The 17,994-nt window shown below is 41.7% G+C and overlaps 1 protein-coding gene across 2 annotated transcripts in view; it reads left to right on the forward strand.

The window, feature by feature from the left end:
• Nucleotides 1-2,696: 2,696 nt before the first annotated feature.
• ARHGEF28 (Rho guanine nucleotide exchange factor 28) overlaps nucleotides 2,697-17,994 on the forward strand; it is a 320,275-nt gene continuing 304,977 nt past the window's right edge. Inside the window, exon 1 of one of the 2 annotated variants that reach the window (XM_065905708.1) lies at nucleotides 2,697-2,715. The gene's annotated coding sequence lies outside the window, so the exon portion shown is untranslated. Of the gene's footprint in view, nucleotides 2,716-3,036; nucleotides 3,304-17,994 lie in introns of those variants that run through there. The other variant, XM_065905711.1, reaches the window with a different exon arrangement.

Raw genomic sequence — 17,994 nt, forward strand, 5'->3', positions numbered from 1 at the left:
AATATTATTGTTTTTATTTTTTGTCCAGTACTTTGAAGACCTGGCAATGGGCAGGAACTTATTTGTCTTTAAAAGGCCATGCCTGAGGCCAGGGCTTGGGGGTCCCAGACCTGTGAAGTAGGAGCTGGGATTGTAGCATGGAGTCCGGTGTGCAATGACAGGGTGGGGCCCCTTTATCAAGGCAAAAGGCTGGACCTTTGCCTTGGAACAGGGCGAAGGACTTCAGACACAAGGCAGGGTTTTCTTGCTCTCCTCTTCAGCTCTGCCCTCTCGCTCTGGCTGCCCTGTCCGCAAGGTGGCCTGGGCAAGGTGAGGACAGACAGGGAGGCGAAATTGACCACCGCCTGGGAGAGGTGTCAGTGACAGCTGCTGAAGGGGTGTCTTGGTATACAATTCCTTTGGCCTACTCCCTTGTCCTGGTTCTGTCTGGTTCTGACAGGTCTTTATAGGAAAACCAAAACAGAGACTCAAGGTAATTATGAGAAAAATCAAATAGGTTGCTGTTTAGTTGCTAAGTCGAGTTAGACTCTTTTCGACCCCATGGATTGCAGCATGCCAGGCTTCCCTGTCCTTCACTATCTACTTATGAGAAAGATTGTCTTTAAAGCTGCTATCATTATCTGAAATCTCTTTTAGGAAGGCCTGACTGATGGAGAGGCTTCTCTGCTTGGGGTTGTGATCAGTTCTAACTAGAAAACCGCCTTGGATGGTAAGGGATTCCCTCTCATATTGCTGTTCATGGTAAGCAACAGGGTTTTCATGTTTTTGAATTATGATGACTTTTTAAAAAATTCTGATTTTAACCTCCATATGTTTGAATTTTTAATAGTTTTTTTTTTTCCCCCCTGCAATTGAGATCTAGTCTTACTGCATAGTGGTCAGAAAAGATGACTGGAATGATTTCAATTTTTTTGAATTTACCAAGGCTAGATTTATGGCCCAGGATGTGATCTATTCTGGAGAAGGTTCCGTGTGCACTTGAGAAAAAGGTGAAATTGATTGTTTTGGGGTGAAATGTCCTATAGATATCAATTAGGTCTAGCTGGTCCATTGTGTCATTTAAAGTTTCTGTTTCCTTGTTAATTTTCTGTTTAGTTGATCTATCCATAGGTGTGAGTGGGGTATTAAAGTCTCCCACTATTATTGTGTTATTGTTAATTTCCCCTTTCATACTTGTTAGCATTTGCCTTATATATTGCGGTGGTCCTATGTTGGGTGCATATATAATTGTTATATCTTCTTCTTGGATTGATTCTTTGATCATTATGTAGTGTCCTTCTTTGTGTCTTTTCACAGCCTTTAAACTCTATTTTATCTGATATGAGTATTGCGACTCCTGCTTTCTTTTGGTCTCCATTTGCGTGAAATATTTTTTTCCAGCCCTTCACTTTCAGTCTGTATGTGTCCCTTGTTTTGAGATGGGTCTCCTGTAGACAGCGTATATAGGGGTCTTGATTTTGTATCCTGAATTCAGCCAGTCTTTGTCTCTTGGTTGGGGCATTCAACCCATTTACATTTAAGGTAATTATTGATAGGTATGGTCCCGTTGCCATTTACTTTGTTGTTTTGGGTTCGCGTTTATACAGCCTTTCTGTGTTTTCTGTCTAGAGAAGATCCTTTAGCATTTGTTGAAGAGCTGGTTTGGTGGTGCTGAATTCTCTCAGCTTTTGCTTGTCTGTAAAGCTTTTGAATTCTCCTTCATATCTGAATGAGATCCTTGCTGGGTATAGTAATCTGGGTTGTAGGTTATTCTCTTTCATTTCTTTTAAGTATGTCCTGCCATTCCCTTCTGGTCTGAAGAGTTTCTATTGATAGATCAGCTGTTATCCTTATGGGAATCCCTTTGTGTGTTATTTGTTGTTTTTCCCTTGCTGCTTTTAATATTCAGTTCTAATGAGATGGATGAAACTGGAGCCCATTATACAGAGTGAAGTAAGCCAGAAAGATAAAGACCAATACAGTATACTAACGCATATACATGGAATTTTAAAAGAGGGTAACGATAGCCCTATATGCAAAACAGAAAAAGAGACACAGATGTACAGAACAGACTTTTAGACTCTGGGGGAGAAGGCGAGGGTGGGATGTTCAGAGAGAATAGCATTGAAACAAGTATACTGTTAAGGGTGAAACAGATCACCAGCCCAGGTTGGATGCATGAGACGGGTGCTCAGGGCTGGTGCACTGGGAATACCCAGAGGGATGGGATGGGGAGGGAGGTGGGAGGGGAGATCGGGATGGGGAACACATGTAAATCCATGACTGATTCATGTCAATGTGTGGCAAAAACCACTACAATATTGTAAAGTAATTAGCCTCCAACAAATAAAAATAATGGAAAAACAAAACAAAATTCTGATTTTATTTTTTGTTGTTCATTCTTTTTTAAAAAGTTAATTTTTATTTTAATTGGAGACTAATTACAATATTGTGGTGGTTTTTGCCATACATCGACATGAATCAGCCACGGGTGTACATGTGTCCCCCATCCTGAACCCCCCTCCCACCTCCCTCCCCACCCCATCCCTCTAGGTTGTCCCAGAGCACCAGCTTTGGGTGCCTTGCTTCATGTATCGAATTTGCACTGGTCAGAATTATGATGACTTCTAATGAGCCCCTTGCGGGCGTGAACACGCAGACAATCACAGAGCTGGTGAAACTCTGGGCTGGAGGATCGTGAGCCTCGAGAAACAAGAGGCGTCTACTGATGCTTAGGTAAGAACTGGAGCACGTTCAGTCACAACGGTGGTGGCTTTTGGCTGAGGGCAGCCTGGGCCTTCCTTGGGCCCTGCACATCTCCTTTCAGGAGCGGGCAGCCGGCCCCTGACTCCTGTGGGATCCGGGGCGCGCGGGCGCCGCCATTCGGGCGCAACCTCGCGCCCCCGGTCCGGCAGCCTCTCCCGGTCCTGGTGCTGGGGGCCGGGGGAGGGACGCCCAGGCGAGCGGCCGCCGGCGGCGGGAGGGGGCCGGCGGAGCCCGCGCGGTAGGGCAGCTTCAGGTTTCTTCCTGGAGCCGGTGTCGGGCGCGGTGGCGGGCAGGCCGGGCCATGTGATGCCGGATCCAACGGCAGCCGGCAGGCGCGGAGTAAGCGGGGCGTCCCCAGCGGCGGGCGCAGCCAGCCCGGCCCCGGAGCGCGGCTTCGGCTCCGCCCCCTCGCGCCGGCCGGGCCGCGCCGCAGCCGCCGGGCGTGGGCCGCTTGGGGAGAGCCTCCCCGGCTCCGGCGGCGCGTTCCGAGCGCCCGCGGGCTGGGCGCCGGGGCAGCGGCTCGCTCGGGCGCCGGAGGCTGCGGGGCCGCAGCTTCGGGTAAGTGCTCTTTGGGGGCTCCATCCTCGCGTCCCTCGGCGCCTCGGGGCGGAAAAGTTTGTCCGCCTCACCTGAGTTCGCCGTCGCGGAGCACTTTCTCGAGGGTCCAGGGTCTCCAGGGGTTGGGAAGGGGTGCTGCCGCGGGCTCAGCGGCGAGGAGGATGGCCGCCGCCTCCGGGCCCCTCGGGGACTGCAACAAGTGCAGAGGCGGCGCGGCGGCGGCGGAGCGCGGGGTCCCCTGGCCGCGCGGCCCCTCTCGCCCCTGTCGGCCCCGCGCCGGGGGCCGGGAATGGGTGGGTGGAAGCTGGGTCTCTGTCGTTCGGCTGCCGGGGAAATCAGCGGTCTTTCTGCGGTGGAGAAGGGAGAGCCTCGAAAGCTGGGCTCGCCCCTCGCCATCAGTGCCTGGCCCCGGGTCAGGGGTGCGCGGCGGGGCCGGGTCCCCGGAGAGCAGCAGAGCGAGCGGAATTCCGCTCAGGACACAAGCGCCAACGTTTCTTTCGCGTGGAAATATAAGTGTGCTTTAAAAGGTATCTATAGTTATCCAGGTTAGGAGAGGCGGCCAGAATTCCGTTGGACTTCCATAGGATTATTTTGTGGGTCTCTTTTCCCCTGGGAACCTGGGGTGCGCGTGGTGGTCCCCTAACGTTCCTGTGCTGGGAGTCTTCCACGGTGGGGCATGATGACGTCCTGTGCTGGCGCCAAGGAGGCTTCCTCGCCTGTGAAGGGCTCTATAGAAGCTGGGTGCTCAGGCCGCCTTGGAAACCCAGCTCTCGTTTCCCAGACACCAATTAGATTTCCAGGAGAGAATCCATCTGCCTCCCGAGGAACCCACAGCAGACCCGCCCCCCTCCTTGGTTTCAGCTGGCAGCAACATCTGTGTTTGCGCAGCATCTCTCTTCTTGACCCCTGCCTGGGTCGCGACAGACCTCTGCAGACTCAGAGTTAAAGAGGTTTTATCACCAGACCCCCACCAATTGGGTAAAAAATAAGAAAATGTGAGATGTTTAGAAAGAACTGATCATTTGGGGTCCTATGGGGCCCCAGGTTTTCTAAAGCTTTGCCATCTTGTGTTCTAGGCCCTGAAGATGTCAGGGGAATTGAAGTCCTTTTTTCACAATAAAAAATCAAAGACCTGTTCTCTTGGGTTCTGTGGGTTGATCTTTGAACATGATAGTCCAAGCAGTGACAGCTTAACCTGGGAAGCTTTTTAATTTATCTGTCTTGAGTTTTTATATGCACTTTCTTAAAGCACACAGGTATTTACCTTATCCTGATTTATGGCCAAGCTGACTCCTATGGAGTTATTTGGAGGAAAACAAATGACTACTGCAAAAACCTTTGGCTCTTTTCTTCCACAACATAGCATTTCAGTTTAATGTCACAATGTGGACTTTCTGTGTGATTGTTGTGCTCATTAACTTTGATCCAGTAGGAATTTGAATAGCATCAAACCTCATGGTTAGTGATTAGAGAAACTGAGGCACAGAGCTAGCTATTGGACATGTGACTCAGCTGAATGCCCTGGCTAATGTGAGAAGGCGGAACAGAGAACTAATGTTTGTCCTGCTTTTGATTATATTTTCTTCCTTATCAAAGCCACATAACCTGGTCAACCAAGAACAGGTTATGTAACAGGTGTGTCATTAGACTTTCCTTTGAAGCACCTCTCCTGTCCTTAAAGCAGTTTAGAAACACTTAAAGGTAGAGAGGAAAATAGTAGTTGGTAACTAACGCTCTATGAAATTTCATCAGGTTCGTCACTTGTGTTTCACACCTTTTTTTTTTGTTTGTTTGCTTAATCATGTGAGTACTGCAGAAGAGTTTGGAATATTTTCTCATTGTGCTTTTATAAGAAACTACTGTTGTGGCTCAGACTTAAATTTCGCAGGAATTTCAGGTGAGGTCTGTTACGTGACCTCCTTTGGTATATGAGAAAAGGAAATGTGTTCTAAAGAGGTATTAAAACATAAAAGACTATAATATTACTTCTATATTAAGGATTCTATACAGAATTAGTAGCCCCTATACTGGTACTTAAGCTCTGACTTCACATTCAGCCAGAGTTTATGGCCAAGTGTGGCTCCCCAGAAAAAAGATTTATGGTATAAATGTCGGAAAACCCCTTGCAATTGGAATATGACTAGAATGGTACTGCATAGAGTCCAAATTACTCTGAAACTGCCAGGCCAACTGTAATTTTATTATGCTTTAATTTACTGATCAGATATGGCAGACCTGGTTTATGTAGTTTTTGTTTAATTGCATTTGTATTTATGTTGCTTTAGCAGGACCTTGAATTTGTTATGAAGAGATGGGTCAAGCCTGGCAACTGCTGTTGAGAGTTCTATATTAAAAACAGTGTTATATTGGAAGTGCACCAAATTCAGGGAATTTTGCCATGTTAGAGTTGTACTGCAAATATTATGCCACGCTGTAGGGCTTGAGCCCAGATCCCTCCCTTAGGCCAGGCTGGGCTTAGAGTTCTTTTTCTTAAGAAGTACAGGTCAGGTACTAGATAATCCTTAGTTCTTTTGCTATCATCTTGGTATTTAAAAATTCTTAAAACCTCTAAGCAGTGTCGCTTGCTATTTTGCATTCTGACAGTCTGTATCATGTTTCTTTCTTTGGTGAACATTTTCTTATATGTGTTTGACAAATATTTGAGGACCTACCATATGCCTGGCTCTGCGTTCTGCTTTGATTTCTTTACTGTGGGGTTCGTATCTAAGGCAATACTTTTCTGATTTTAGGGATTTTAGGATCTGTTGCATTTTGAGTGGGCCTCTCCACAGTCAACAGTAAGACTTTTGGGTGATAAAATGTCAGGTAACTTTTTTCTGTGGTAGTGCATCTTCTTAGCTTGACTGCAGTTTTTCCCTTGAAATTTGATCTTGGGCACAATCGTAATTTTCTTATTTCTACCATGATTTTTCCTGGACTTCTCCTGGATAACCAAGGTAATGAGATTTGACAACATTTTTAGTATGAAGGAGAGTGAAAACATAATTGAATATTGTGCATTTGTTCCAGTGATCTTGATTTTGGACATTTTTAAAAAAAATGTAATCTTCAGAGGTGCAGTCTCTTATTTTAATCCTCAGTGTGTTATTTTGAGGTTTGGTTTCTGGAGGGGTTGATGTAAAAGGGGTGCCTCATAGCCAAGGATGAAGACCAGCATAGGAGAAGACGGGCGACAGCTTCACTTAGGTAATAGCGTTAAGTGGAACCAGCGCTCAGGTAACATTCTGCCTGTTTCAGCTGGCAGACTGACTACTGTGCATGTGATCATTTTACCTTTAAAAATGCTTAAAATGTTAATATGCTTTCTATATTTCTCTCAGACACACAGTCCCTTAAAAAATAATCATGAAATATATTGCATATGTTAACAAAATGTATGGTTTAGCTCTTAGATTCATTATCATACACTAGTGATCATGCCCTTTTCAAGGCTTGCACTTCTTCCATTATTTTATAGTTTAAAGCAATTATCCTTCATAAACTATCACAAGTGGTTAAGAGTGGGGACTCTGGAGCCAGTCTGTCTCATGAGATGGACCTGACTCTGTCGCCTCTACCTCAGGTTTCGCATCTGTGAAATGGGGATAATCATTGTAACCTGCCCTCTAGGGTTGCTGGGGAAAGTCAGTGAGTTAATTTGCAAAGAGCACTTCTAGTAGTGCCTGGCAGAGATTAAGTGTCAGAAAATGATGATTGGATTTATAACAAATGGAAAATAGGCACTGAAAAGAAAGGGATCTTGAGCAGGTTTTCCAGGTTTCAGAACGCAGGAGATGTCTGTGTGATCTCAGGGGGAAGTGCCCTAGGCTGGGAGCCCAGGGCAAGAATGGAGACTGTTGCCTGTGACCTCTCAGCTGTGTAACCTTGGGCAAGTATAACCCCTCTGTGGTTCTCAGCTTCCTCATATGGTCAAAGTGGAAGGAGTAGACTTGATGGTCTCTAAGGACCTGCTGCTTCTAACATTCGATGCAGTCCTGAAATTTGAAGGTGAGGAGGGTGAATGTCAATTCGGCTTTTCCTGTCTTAGGCAACATGGCCAGAAATGTACTCTCGACAGGGTCAGTCCCGCACCTGCAGCGGGCGGTCAGGAAACATTTGAAGGGATTGTGAAATAATACTATTAACTTACCTCACCTTGATCACCAGACAGTCATCAGGTTGAAATGACTGAGTTATCTTTCTGGACTTAGTTCAGAGGGATTTCAGACATGAAAGTCTGGAGCCCATGCCTATGGGTCATAGACCATCCTGCATCCTTTCTTCTGTGGAAAACCCCACTCCTTGTGGAAGAGGGGGTGGGGTAGAGCTGAGAAGGTGAAAAACAAGTGGGCTGATTATTTCTGAATTTCATGGTTAAAATATTTTCACACCTGACACACAGGAAAACATCACCAGTGGCCTTTGCAGGGATGCTGTAAACTAGAAGGCTTTGGAGCAAAGGCAGTCTCTAAGGACTTCTGAGTGGTCCAGGCGAGGTCTTTCTGGAGCAAATCCGTCTCTTCCCCACTAGTGACTGTTGTTTATTGTCTGTGCATGGTCCTCTTTCTTGCTCCACCAGACTCCTGGTTTGCTATGTGGTCAGGTGTCAGTTTAAAAAAGTGTGGGGTGCTCAGTGATTAGTGAGATTATGGGTTAATTGAGTCTCTAACCCAGGATTCTAAGCCTGGCTGTTTGTTGCAATCACCTGGGTTCAGGATCGTTTAACTTGGGCCCAGCATCATCTTTTAAAAGGTGACACTAGTTACTTATAAAAGGGTTTGCTAGCTACTTTCTTAACCTTTAGTGTTTCTGGCTTTCTGCAGCTGAAAGAATCCAGGAAAGGGTGATTTTCATGGCATTCCTTTAAACGGTCAGCGTCACATGTCTCCTACTGCCTGGCCTCGTGGACCCTCTGCTCCCATTAGCCAGGACTAGTAACTGCCTGTGGAACAAGCCCTATATTTCCTAACTTCTTTGACTTTGTTCCTTTGTTCCCTTTTACTTTCTAGCTGAAGTCTTTTGCAGTCATCAAAGCAAGCTTAAGCTACCATCTCTCTGAAACTGTTGACTGAATTCTCAATTTTCCAACTTGAGTGTAAGCCGATTTATGGCAAGAACTCTGGTTTAGGCTACTTTGTAGGGTCTCCAAGCAGAATACACACATACTGGATGGTTGGTTAGTAATTCCGCTGTTACATCAAGTCCTAATTTACAGCATCCCCACAGATGCTAATAGTGATGTTTTCCTTTGTATCAGGTGTGGATTGCATTGGAAAATATTGAGATGCAGGGGAGGGAAGGAGAATGTTGCTCAAGAAATTAGATGGCTAGTCCTTCTCAGATATAAATGAGAGGCTACCCAGGCCTCTTTTAGGTAACTGTACATTCTGTCTGGGGAAATGAATGAAATTCTTGTTCAGAGTTATAGTCTTAAGACTGAAGGAAACCCGAAAGATTTTTCTTTAGTTTCTAGCAAGTGAACAATCTCCACGTATAGCATACCTCCAAATGGTTGACCATTTGATTGTTGTCCTTGATACTTTCAGTAATGGGGGACTAATAACCACAGATACCCCAGTCTGTCTTTGTTTTCTTCCCTAAACTTTAGATACACACACTTATTTGTCAAATTGTGCAACATGATTTGACATACATGTACATTATGGAACAATTACCAAGATCAAGATGATCAACACATCCATCACCTCACATAGTTAACTTTTTCTATGATGAGAACACTCAAGATCTGCTCTCAGCAACTTTCCAGTATACAATACCATATTTTTAAACTATAGTCATTGATGTTGTTTGTTGTCTTTGTTAAAATATGTAGGTTCTTTGCCCATTTTGTTTGTTTTGTTTTATTTAATCATTTGACTGCATGGTGTGTCATGTGGGGTCTTAATTAATTCCCTGATCAGGGATTGAACATGTGCCCCCTGCTTTGGAATATTAACCACTGGACCACCAGGGAAGTCCCTACCCATTTGAAAAATGAGATTTTGTTTTGCTGCTGAGTTGTATGAGGTCCCTTATATGTTTGGGATATTAACCCCTTGTTAGATATATGGTTTACATATATTTTCTCCCATTTTGTAGGTTGCCTTTTCATTTTGTTGATGGTTTCTTTTGCTGTGCAGAAGCTTTAGTTTGGTATAGTCCCACTTGTTGATTTTTTGCGTTTGTTCCTTGTTCTTTTGGTGTCATATCCAAAAATCACTGCCAAGACTGACCTTAAGGCGCTCCCCTGCCATACCTTCTTCTAGGAGTCTTATGGTTTCAGGTCTTACAAATCTTTAATCCATTTCAAGTTAATTTTTGTGAGTGGTGTAGGATAGTGGTCCAATTTTCTTCTTTTGCATATGGATGTCTGGTTTTCCCAGCATCATTTATTGAAGAGACGATCTTTTTTGCCACTGAGTATTTTTGGCTTCATTGTTAAATATTGACCATACAGGCATGGGTTTATTTCTGGGCTTTCAATTCTCTTTCATTGATCTCTGTGTCTGTTTTTATGTGAGTACCATGCTATATTGATTGTTATAGGCTTGTAATATAACCTGCAATCGGGAAGTGTGATGCCTCCAACCTTGTTCTTCTTAAGATTGCATTGTCCATTCAGTCTCTTATGGTTCCATACACACTTTAGGACAATTGTTTTCTATTTTTATGAAAAATAATTGGAATTTTGATAGGGATTATATTGGATCTGTAGATGGCTTTGGGCAGTATGGGCATTTAAACAATATTAACTCCTCTGATTCATGCACACGAGTGTTGTTCCACTTTAGTACCTTCAGTGTCTTACAGTTTTTGATATATAGATGTTTCACTTCTTTTGTTAAATTTATTCCTAAGGATCTTACTTTTTTTGGATGCTATTGTAAATGGCATTATTGTCTTTATTCTCCAGACAGTTAATTAGTGTATAGATTTTTGTGTGTTGATTTTGTGTTTTGTGACTTTACTGACTTCATTTATTAGATCTAACAGTTTTTTTTTCGATGGAGTACTGAGGATTTTCTATGTAAGATCATGTCATCTTCAAAGAAACATTTTTATTTCTTCCGTTCCCACTTGAATGCCTTTTAATTCTTCTTGTCTAATTGCTGTGACTAGAACTTCTGTACTGTGTTGACTAGAAATGGTAAGAGAGGACATCCTGTCTTATTCCGGATCTCAGAGGGAAAGCTTTCTATCTTTTCACTGTTGAGTATGGTATTATCTATGAGTTTGTTATATATGGCTTTTATTATGTTGAGGTATGTTTCTTCTATACCCAATTTGTTGAATTCTTATTAAAGGATGTTGAACTTTTGTTAAATGCTTTTTCTGCATTTATTAACACATTTATTGATTTATGTATGTTTCTGTTTTCATTAGTTTAAGTGTTAATCACTATAAACTTCCCTCTTAGAACTGCCTTTGCTACATCACATAAGTTTTGGTATGTTGTGTTTCTATTTTTAATCTCAAGATTTTTGGATTACTTGATTTCTTCTTTGACCAGTTGGTTTTTTAGAAGTGTAATTTAATTTCCACACATCTGATTTTTATTCTGACATTCTTCCTGTTATTGACTTCTAGCGTTAATCATTGTGATTGAAAAAGATATTTTATATGGCTTTCATCTTCTTAAAAATTTGTTAAGACTAATTTTGTGACCCAAAATACTCTCCTGGAAGATGTGTGTGTGCATAAGAAGTATGTGTATTCTGCTGTTGAATGGAATGTTTTGTATGTTTGTTAGGTACATTTGACTGGAAGTATTGTTTAAATTCTTTATTTCCTTCTTGATTTTCTATCTGGATAATCTGTCTATTGTGAAGTCCTCTACTCTTGAATTGCTGTTTCTGCCTTCAGATTTGTTGTGTGTGTTAAGTTGCTTCAATTGTGTCCGACCCTTTGCAACCACATGGACTGTAGCCCTCCAAGCTCCTCTGTCCATGGGATTCTCCAGGCAAGGATACTGGAGTGGGTTGCCATTCTCTTCTCCAGGGGATCTTCCCAATCCAGGGACTGAACCCGGTCTCCCGCATTGCGGGCAGATTCTTTACCATCTGAGCCATCAGCATGCATATAATTGTATATCCTCTTGATGAACTGACCTCATTATTATATAGTGACCTTATTTGTCCCTTGTTACAACTTTTAAAGTTTATTTTGTCTCATAAGTATAGGTACCCCTGTTCTTTTAGTTTCTATTTGCATGGAATGTCTTTTCCTATTCTTTCACTTTTAGCCTATGAAAGTCCTTAAAGTTTGAGTTTCTTGTAGAAAGCATATACCTGGGTCTTGAGCTTTTGTCCATTCAACTACTCTTTGTCTTTTAATTTAAACCACTTACATTTAGAGTAATTTAGGTATTGATAGCAAAGGACACACTATTGACATTTTGTTAATTGCTTTCTGATTGCTTTGTAGTTCTTTTGTTTTTCCTCTCTGTCATCCTTTGTGAATTGATGAGGGGGCCTGCCAGGGTTCTCCTACTGTCCTTTTATTTGTGGCGTGAAATCCCTCCAAGGGGATCCTTCTTGGCACCAAGCTGCCCTGGACTGAGGGATGGAGTGATGCCGGCAGATGCTTCCTAGGCTTTTCTGTGCTGTCATCCTCTGTTTTTGAGCTCCACAGGGTTTCTGCTGCTGCTGTGTAGTGTAGAGCTTTTCCAGGGCTGTTTTCATTGGTTTGTAGGTGGGCTATCTTTGGAAACCTTACATTTTTTAATGGTTTGTATGTGGGCTATCTTTGGAAAGCTTACATTTTTGAATGGTTTGTAGGTAGGCTATCTTTGGAAACCTTACATTTTTGAATGGTTTGTAGGTGGGCTGTCTTACATTTTTGAAAATTAATTATGTACCTACCTCGAAGACTATTTAAGTTAGTAAATCTCTTTCAACTCTTGTTAAGTGACATGATTTTGAATTATCTCACTACCTTGAATACTGAACATATACCAATTTGCTATGTTCTTCAAGTATAATGCTTCTAGATGCTGACTGATGCTAAGTAGAACCATTCTAACCCTTGCTGAGATTCCATCTTTCCTCCCCAGCATCCCTCCCCGCCCCAGTAAGCACTGAAGCCTCGTGGTTAAGATTGTCAGCTGCAGATTAGGAAAGCAAGGAGGCTCTTCAGCTGTTACTTTCTGCCTTGTGTTGGGCGAGTCATCTGAACTTTTAGTCTGTTTTTACCTATTTCTCTTAAATAGGGTTGTTAAAAATGCTTAGCACAGAACCTGGGATAGAGTAATAATTTTTCTTAGCAATGGCTTTCCGGCCATAGTCCTTCTAAAACAAGATTGCTGACTCTTGATGGTCAGTCATCTCAAAATAAGTAAGTTTCTTTTTACACATGGTGCTGCTGAGTCACATCTCTTCATTCATGGATGTGTACAATTGGCTTCTTAGTCCCATGAATAAAACTTAATATTTATCTAAATTTCCTGTATATGACCATCTGTTCTAGCCTTTTAAAGTCTTTTAGATTGTTTATCTATACATTAATCATTCACAACCCTTTTTTATTCCAAGTTATCCACAGATTGGATATGTGTTTCTTCACTGTTTTAAGGAATAAAATTGTTGCCTAGGCTGAGGTCAAGGGCAGAACAATTTGATGTTTCCATACACAGGGCTTCCCTGTGGCTCAGTGGTAAAGAATCTGCCCGCAATTCAGGAGACCTGGGTTCAATCCCTGGGTCGGGAAGATCCCCTGGAGGAGGAAATGGCAACCCATTCCAGTATTGCCTGGAGAATCCCATGGACAAGAGGAGCCTGGTGGGCTACAGTCAATCGGATCGCAAAGAGCTGGTCATGACTGAGCATACTCGCACATACAGACTTTACTTCAAATTAATGTTTATCAATTTTAGATAAAGTTATTCAGAGAGTTATTCCTGTTTGCACTGGCATCTGATTCTTAATTCTCCATCCTGTCATAAGGATATATGCTATTTCAACCAAATCTACTGTACGTCTGCTATATGGAATTACCAATTTGGTGACCACATAGTGGACTGGGGTTACTCTCACGTGACTTGTTCTTACAGAGCTTACACTGGCTCCAGGTAGCTACTGCTTCCTCTGAGGTACTCACACCAGCTTTTAATCTACTCTAGAATCTTGCTTGTGATGAGTTTGAAGCTCCTTCTGTCTCTAGTTTCTGTTTTTTTTTTTTAAAGAAATCTTATTGGAGTATAGTTGACTTACCATGTTGTGTTAGTTTCAGGGATACAGTAGAGTGAATCTGTTACACATATATCCACTGTTTTTTAGATTCTTTCCCCACATAGGTCATTAGGATTGGCTTTTTTGAAACTTGGCTTTCTCCTATGTTTGAGTCCTGTCATTGTCTACAGCTCTTGGTAGATTATGATTGGAAAATCTCATTGGGTTCTCTCCCATCTTGACCCTGTCCAGAGGCAGCAACTTGTTCAGCACCTCTGGGTGTCCTCTTAGGATCGACTTTCCCACTTACAGAAATTCTTTCTGTCCTCTTCAAGTGGAAGGTTTTCTTCCTCCAAGAGTAGACAAAATCTCAGTCGCTGTAGAGGAGTTCTCCTTATCATTCATCTACACTACCTCACCAGTCCTAAGAAGATCTGTCTATTCCTTCCATGATGTCCTGCCTTAAATAAATTGAAATAAAAATCTGATTATCTTTAGTTTTTTGGCAACCTCATGTTATTTGGGCCTTTAGTCTGTCTGACACAGCTCTTAAGAGCATGCTGTCTTCATTATCTGTGCTGGAGAAGAGGCAGGGAGGAGGATAAAAGCAAACCAATTATTTTTATCATCTGAATGGAAAACAGCGCAATGCCGGGAATCAAGGCCTGGCTTTAGTCTTGCGCTCCTTGAACATAATGATCTCTCTATATCGCCACAGAATCCATATCTTCTCCAAATGGGAGGTCTTGGGTTACTTCTTTGAACCATGGTGATTTCTTTAGGTCGTGATTTCACTGGTTGATAATAACATTTGGATGGGCTTCCCTGGTAGCTCAGCTGTAAAGAATCTGCGGGCAATGCAGGAGATGCATTGGGTAGGAGATGTGGATTTGATCCTACTGTGTATCCGTATATAAATTCGTGTATAAGAAATGGCTCATTTAACTCTTCATTGTTACCTTTTATGAAATCACCAGCTTTGCAACTTGTCAGAAGTTCTCAGGGATGAATTTCTGGAAGTTGTTTTTATACCCGTTATCCCAGCCCTTAAAGACTTAGCCAGTTTCCTGCTGGCCACTCACTATTCTTGGCTGTAAGGGGCAATACACAAAACCTATTGTCAGTGCTTTATTAAGTTTTAAATGGATGCATTCTTAGGGGGAATAAAATAGAAACATTTCTCTTAAATGGTATCATTCTTGTCAAAGTTGTTTTATAAAATACATATGTATTTTTCTTCTCCCAGTTAATAATTAGAAATGTTGATAGCCTGTTAATTGAATATAAAACACAATGTCAAAAATCTTTAAAATCAGTCATGGGAATTTGAATTGTTCTTTGTTCTTTACTTAGAAAGATTCTATGGGACAGAAATTATGAGGCAAAGGTCTCATGGCTTTTGATTTTGGTCCTTTTAATAAAAACTTTTAAGTTGAAGTGAAATAGTTTTCACATATAGTTAAATTAGGTTGTTTTGCAATAAAAATGAATACCTTAGATGACTTTCATATCTGTAGAAAGTACCAAATTAGCTTTTCATTTTACAAAAATGGGGCTGGGCTAGGGAAAATTCAAATTTACCATGGACAGGTTAAGGAAACTTTCATTTTGAAAGAAACGCCAAGTAGAATTTAGATATTGGTTTGTTGGTTTTTCTTAAAATTAAAAATAGAATAAGCATTTCTTTTTTCTTTCACCTTCATAGTAGGAAACTTTATGTTTATTGGCTGTATGGCATCTTTATGTACAAGTAGCTGCAGAAATTAATAGACATAGACAAGATGTCTGGATTTCAATTTAAGAATTTTTTTTTAGTGGGAGTTGGACATGATTGCTGGTGTTTTGTGCCTTTTATTTAAAAATGATAGTAGATTCTGTGTAAAAGGAACTTTTAAAAAAGATGGTCTGGGGACAGCAAAGGCTGAAGCAGAAGCAGAATTTCTGTTGAAATCTTAGCGCTGCCACCGACCTACTGGGGATCGTGTCACCTCAGCCCTAGTGACCTCATCTGAAGCCTGAGGAGTTGGGCCAGCCCCTTTCCTAGGGCACATCTATCTCTCCAGGTCTGTGCTTCTCTTGAGGTAAGGATGGTGTTTTGAGCCTCCCTTGGATTACTAGCCGGCTGCTTGGTTCCTAGAGCGCTTTCAGACACTCGCGTGGCAACATCTGACTTGTTCAGGAAACTGGGTTTGAGGAAGCTACTTCAGGGTTGCATCTTTACAGGGAGCAATGGTTGTTCATAGCCTGAGGTTTCCCTGTGATGGCAGCTCGTGTTCTTGTTACCCGAATACTTCACGAGCAGTGAGGCGGAATCAGCCAGTAATAATGAAGTAATTATTTTTAATTGAATCCATACATGACTGAAAATGGGTATTAATTTCATTTTAGCAGAAGGAATTAATGTCCCTAACTCCATGTAGGATAGGTGGAGAATTTGCACTGATAACCATGACATTTTTTGATAAATGCCGATTTTTAGCCAACATAACACTTACAATGGTTCTTTCTCTTTCTCCTCCCCTGCTTCCCCACTTCCCTGCACTTTGTTTTAAACTTGTAAAATCAAATAAATCCCTTCTTTTTTTTTTTAAAAAAAAAGGTATAGCAAATTTATAAAACCTCTGTTATTTAATGTAGCTTCTGATTAGTAATATTAAAGAAAGCAAAATTGTACTCATGAAAAGTTGCCATTTTAAGGCATGGCACCTGAAGATAAAGATACCTTATTGTACTGCTGATTTGGACACTGGGCATTTTTCTGTTTGGGATTTTACTTACTGGATGTAGGGGCTCTAAACATTTATCCAGGAGTTCTTTCCAAAATTTTTCTACCTTAGGGAGTTTAAGAGTTCTGTTAAGAGTTTTTTTTTTTTTCGTATTAAATCCTAGTTTTGCTGATAGAGTTCTGTTATTTTTCTGTTGACCAATCATGAAACAATGGTATTAAGTGAGTAATAGTTACATAATCACAATAGTAAAAGATGTTTATCTGCTTTCACAATCAATAGCCAGATGAAAAAAAAGATAATTACAATTGCAAGCCATAATGGGAACATGATTAACCTAACAATATAAAATAATAACATACAATTTAGGTGGTCAAGCAGAGTGATGTGGTAAGTGGACGTACATACATGCACATGTTTTCATCTGCCCAGCCAGTCTTTCTCTTTTGGTTAGTGCATTTAATGTATTTACATTTAAAGTAATTATTGATATGAATGATCCTATCACCGTTTTTAAAAATTGTTTTGGGTTTATTTTCTGTAGGTCTTTTCCTTCTCTTATGTTTCCCACCTAGAGAATTTCCTTTAGCATATGTTGTAAAGCTGGTTTGGTGGTACTGAATTCTCTTAACTCTTGCTTGTCTGGAAAACTTTTGATTTCTCCATCAAATCTGAAGGAGAGTCTTGCTGGGTAGAGTATTCTTGGTTGTAGGTTTTTCCCTTTCATCACTTTAAAATATCATGCCATTCCCTTCTGGCTTGTAGAGTTTCTATTGAGAAATCAGCTGATAGCCTGATGGGAGTCTTCTTGTATGTTATTTGTTGTTTTTCCCTTGTTGCTTTTAATAGTTTATCTTCCTCTCTAGTTTTTGTCAGTTTGATTACTATGTATCTTGATGTGTTCCTCCTTGGGTTTATCCTGCCTGGGATTATCTGTGTGTCTTGGATTTAGTTGACTATTTCCTTTCCCATGTTTTGGAAGTTTTCAGCTATTATTACTTCAAATGTTTTCTCAGGTCCTTTCTGTCTCTATTCTCCTTCTGGTACCCCTGTAATGCAAATGTTGGTGTGTTTAATGTTGTTCCAGAGGTCTGTTAGACTGTCTTCATTCTTTTCTCTATATTCTCTTCTGCAGTAGTGATTTCCACCATTCTGTCCTCCAGGTCATTTATCCATTCTCCTGCCTTAGTTATTCAGCTATTGATTCCTTCCAGTGTTATAGTCATCTCTGCTTGTTTGTTCGTTAGTTCTTCTAGGTCTTTGGTACACAATTCTTGCATCTTTTCTGTTGCTTTTCTGAGATCCTGCTTCATCTCCACTATCATTATTCTGAATTCTTTTTCTAGAAGGTTGCTTGTCTCCACTTCATTGAGTTGTTTTTCTGGGGTTTTATCTTATCCCTTCATGTATGACATAACTTTCTGCTTTTTCATCCTGGATTAACTTTCTGTAATGTTTTTGTTTTAGCTGTTGTGGGGACTGTGGATCTTCTTTCTTCTTCTGTCTGCCCTCTGATGGAGGAGGCTGAGAGGCTGGTGTAAGCTTCCTGATGGGAGGGACTGGTGGTGGGAAAAACTGGGTCTTGCTCTGGTGGGCAGGGCCCTGCTCAGTAAAGCTTTAATCCAGTGATCTGCTGATGGGCGCTGATGGGCTCCCTCCCTGTAGTTTTTTGGCCTGAAGTAACCTAGCCTTGGACTCTACGGTAGGGTTAATGGTGCCCTCCAAGAGGGTTTATGCCAAGGGCGGCCTCCTCAGGAGGCCCTCCACCACTAGCAGGTAGTTTTGATTTAGTCTCCTGT

This window comes from Muntiacus reevesi, chromosome 14 (genome assembly GCF_963930625.1).
Source record: "Muntiacus reevesi chromosome 14, mMunRee1.1, whole genome shotgun sequence".
NCBI classification, from domain to species: domain Eukaryota; kingdom Metazoa; phylum Chordata; class Mammalia; order Artiodactyla; family Cervidae; genus Muntiacus; species Muntiacus reevesi.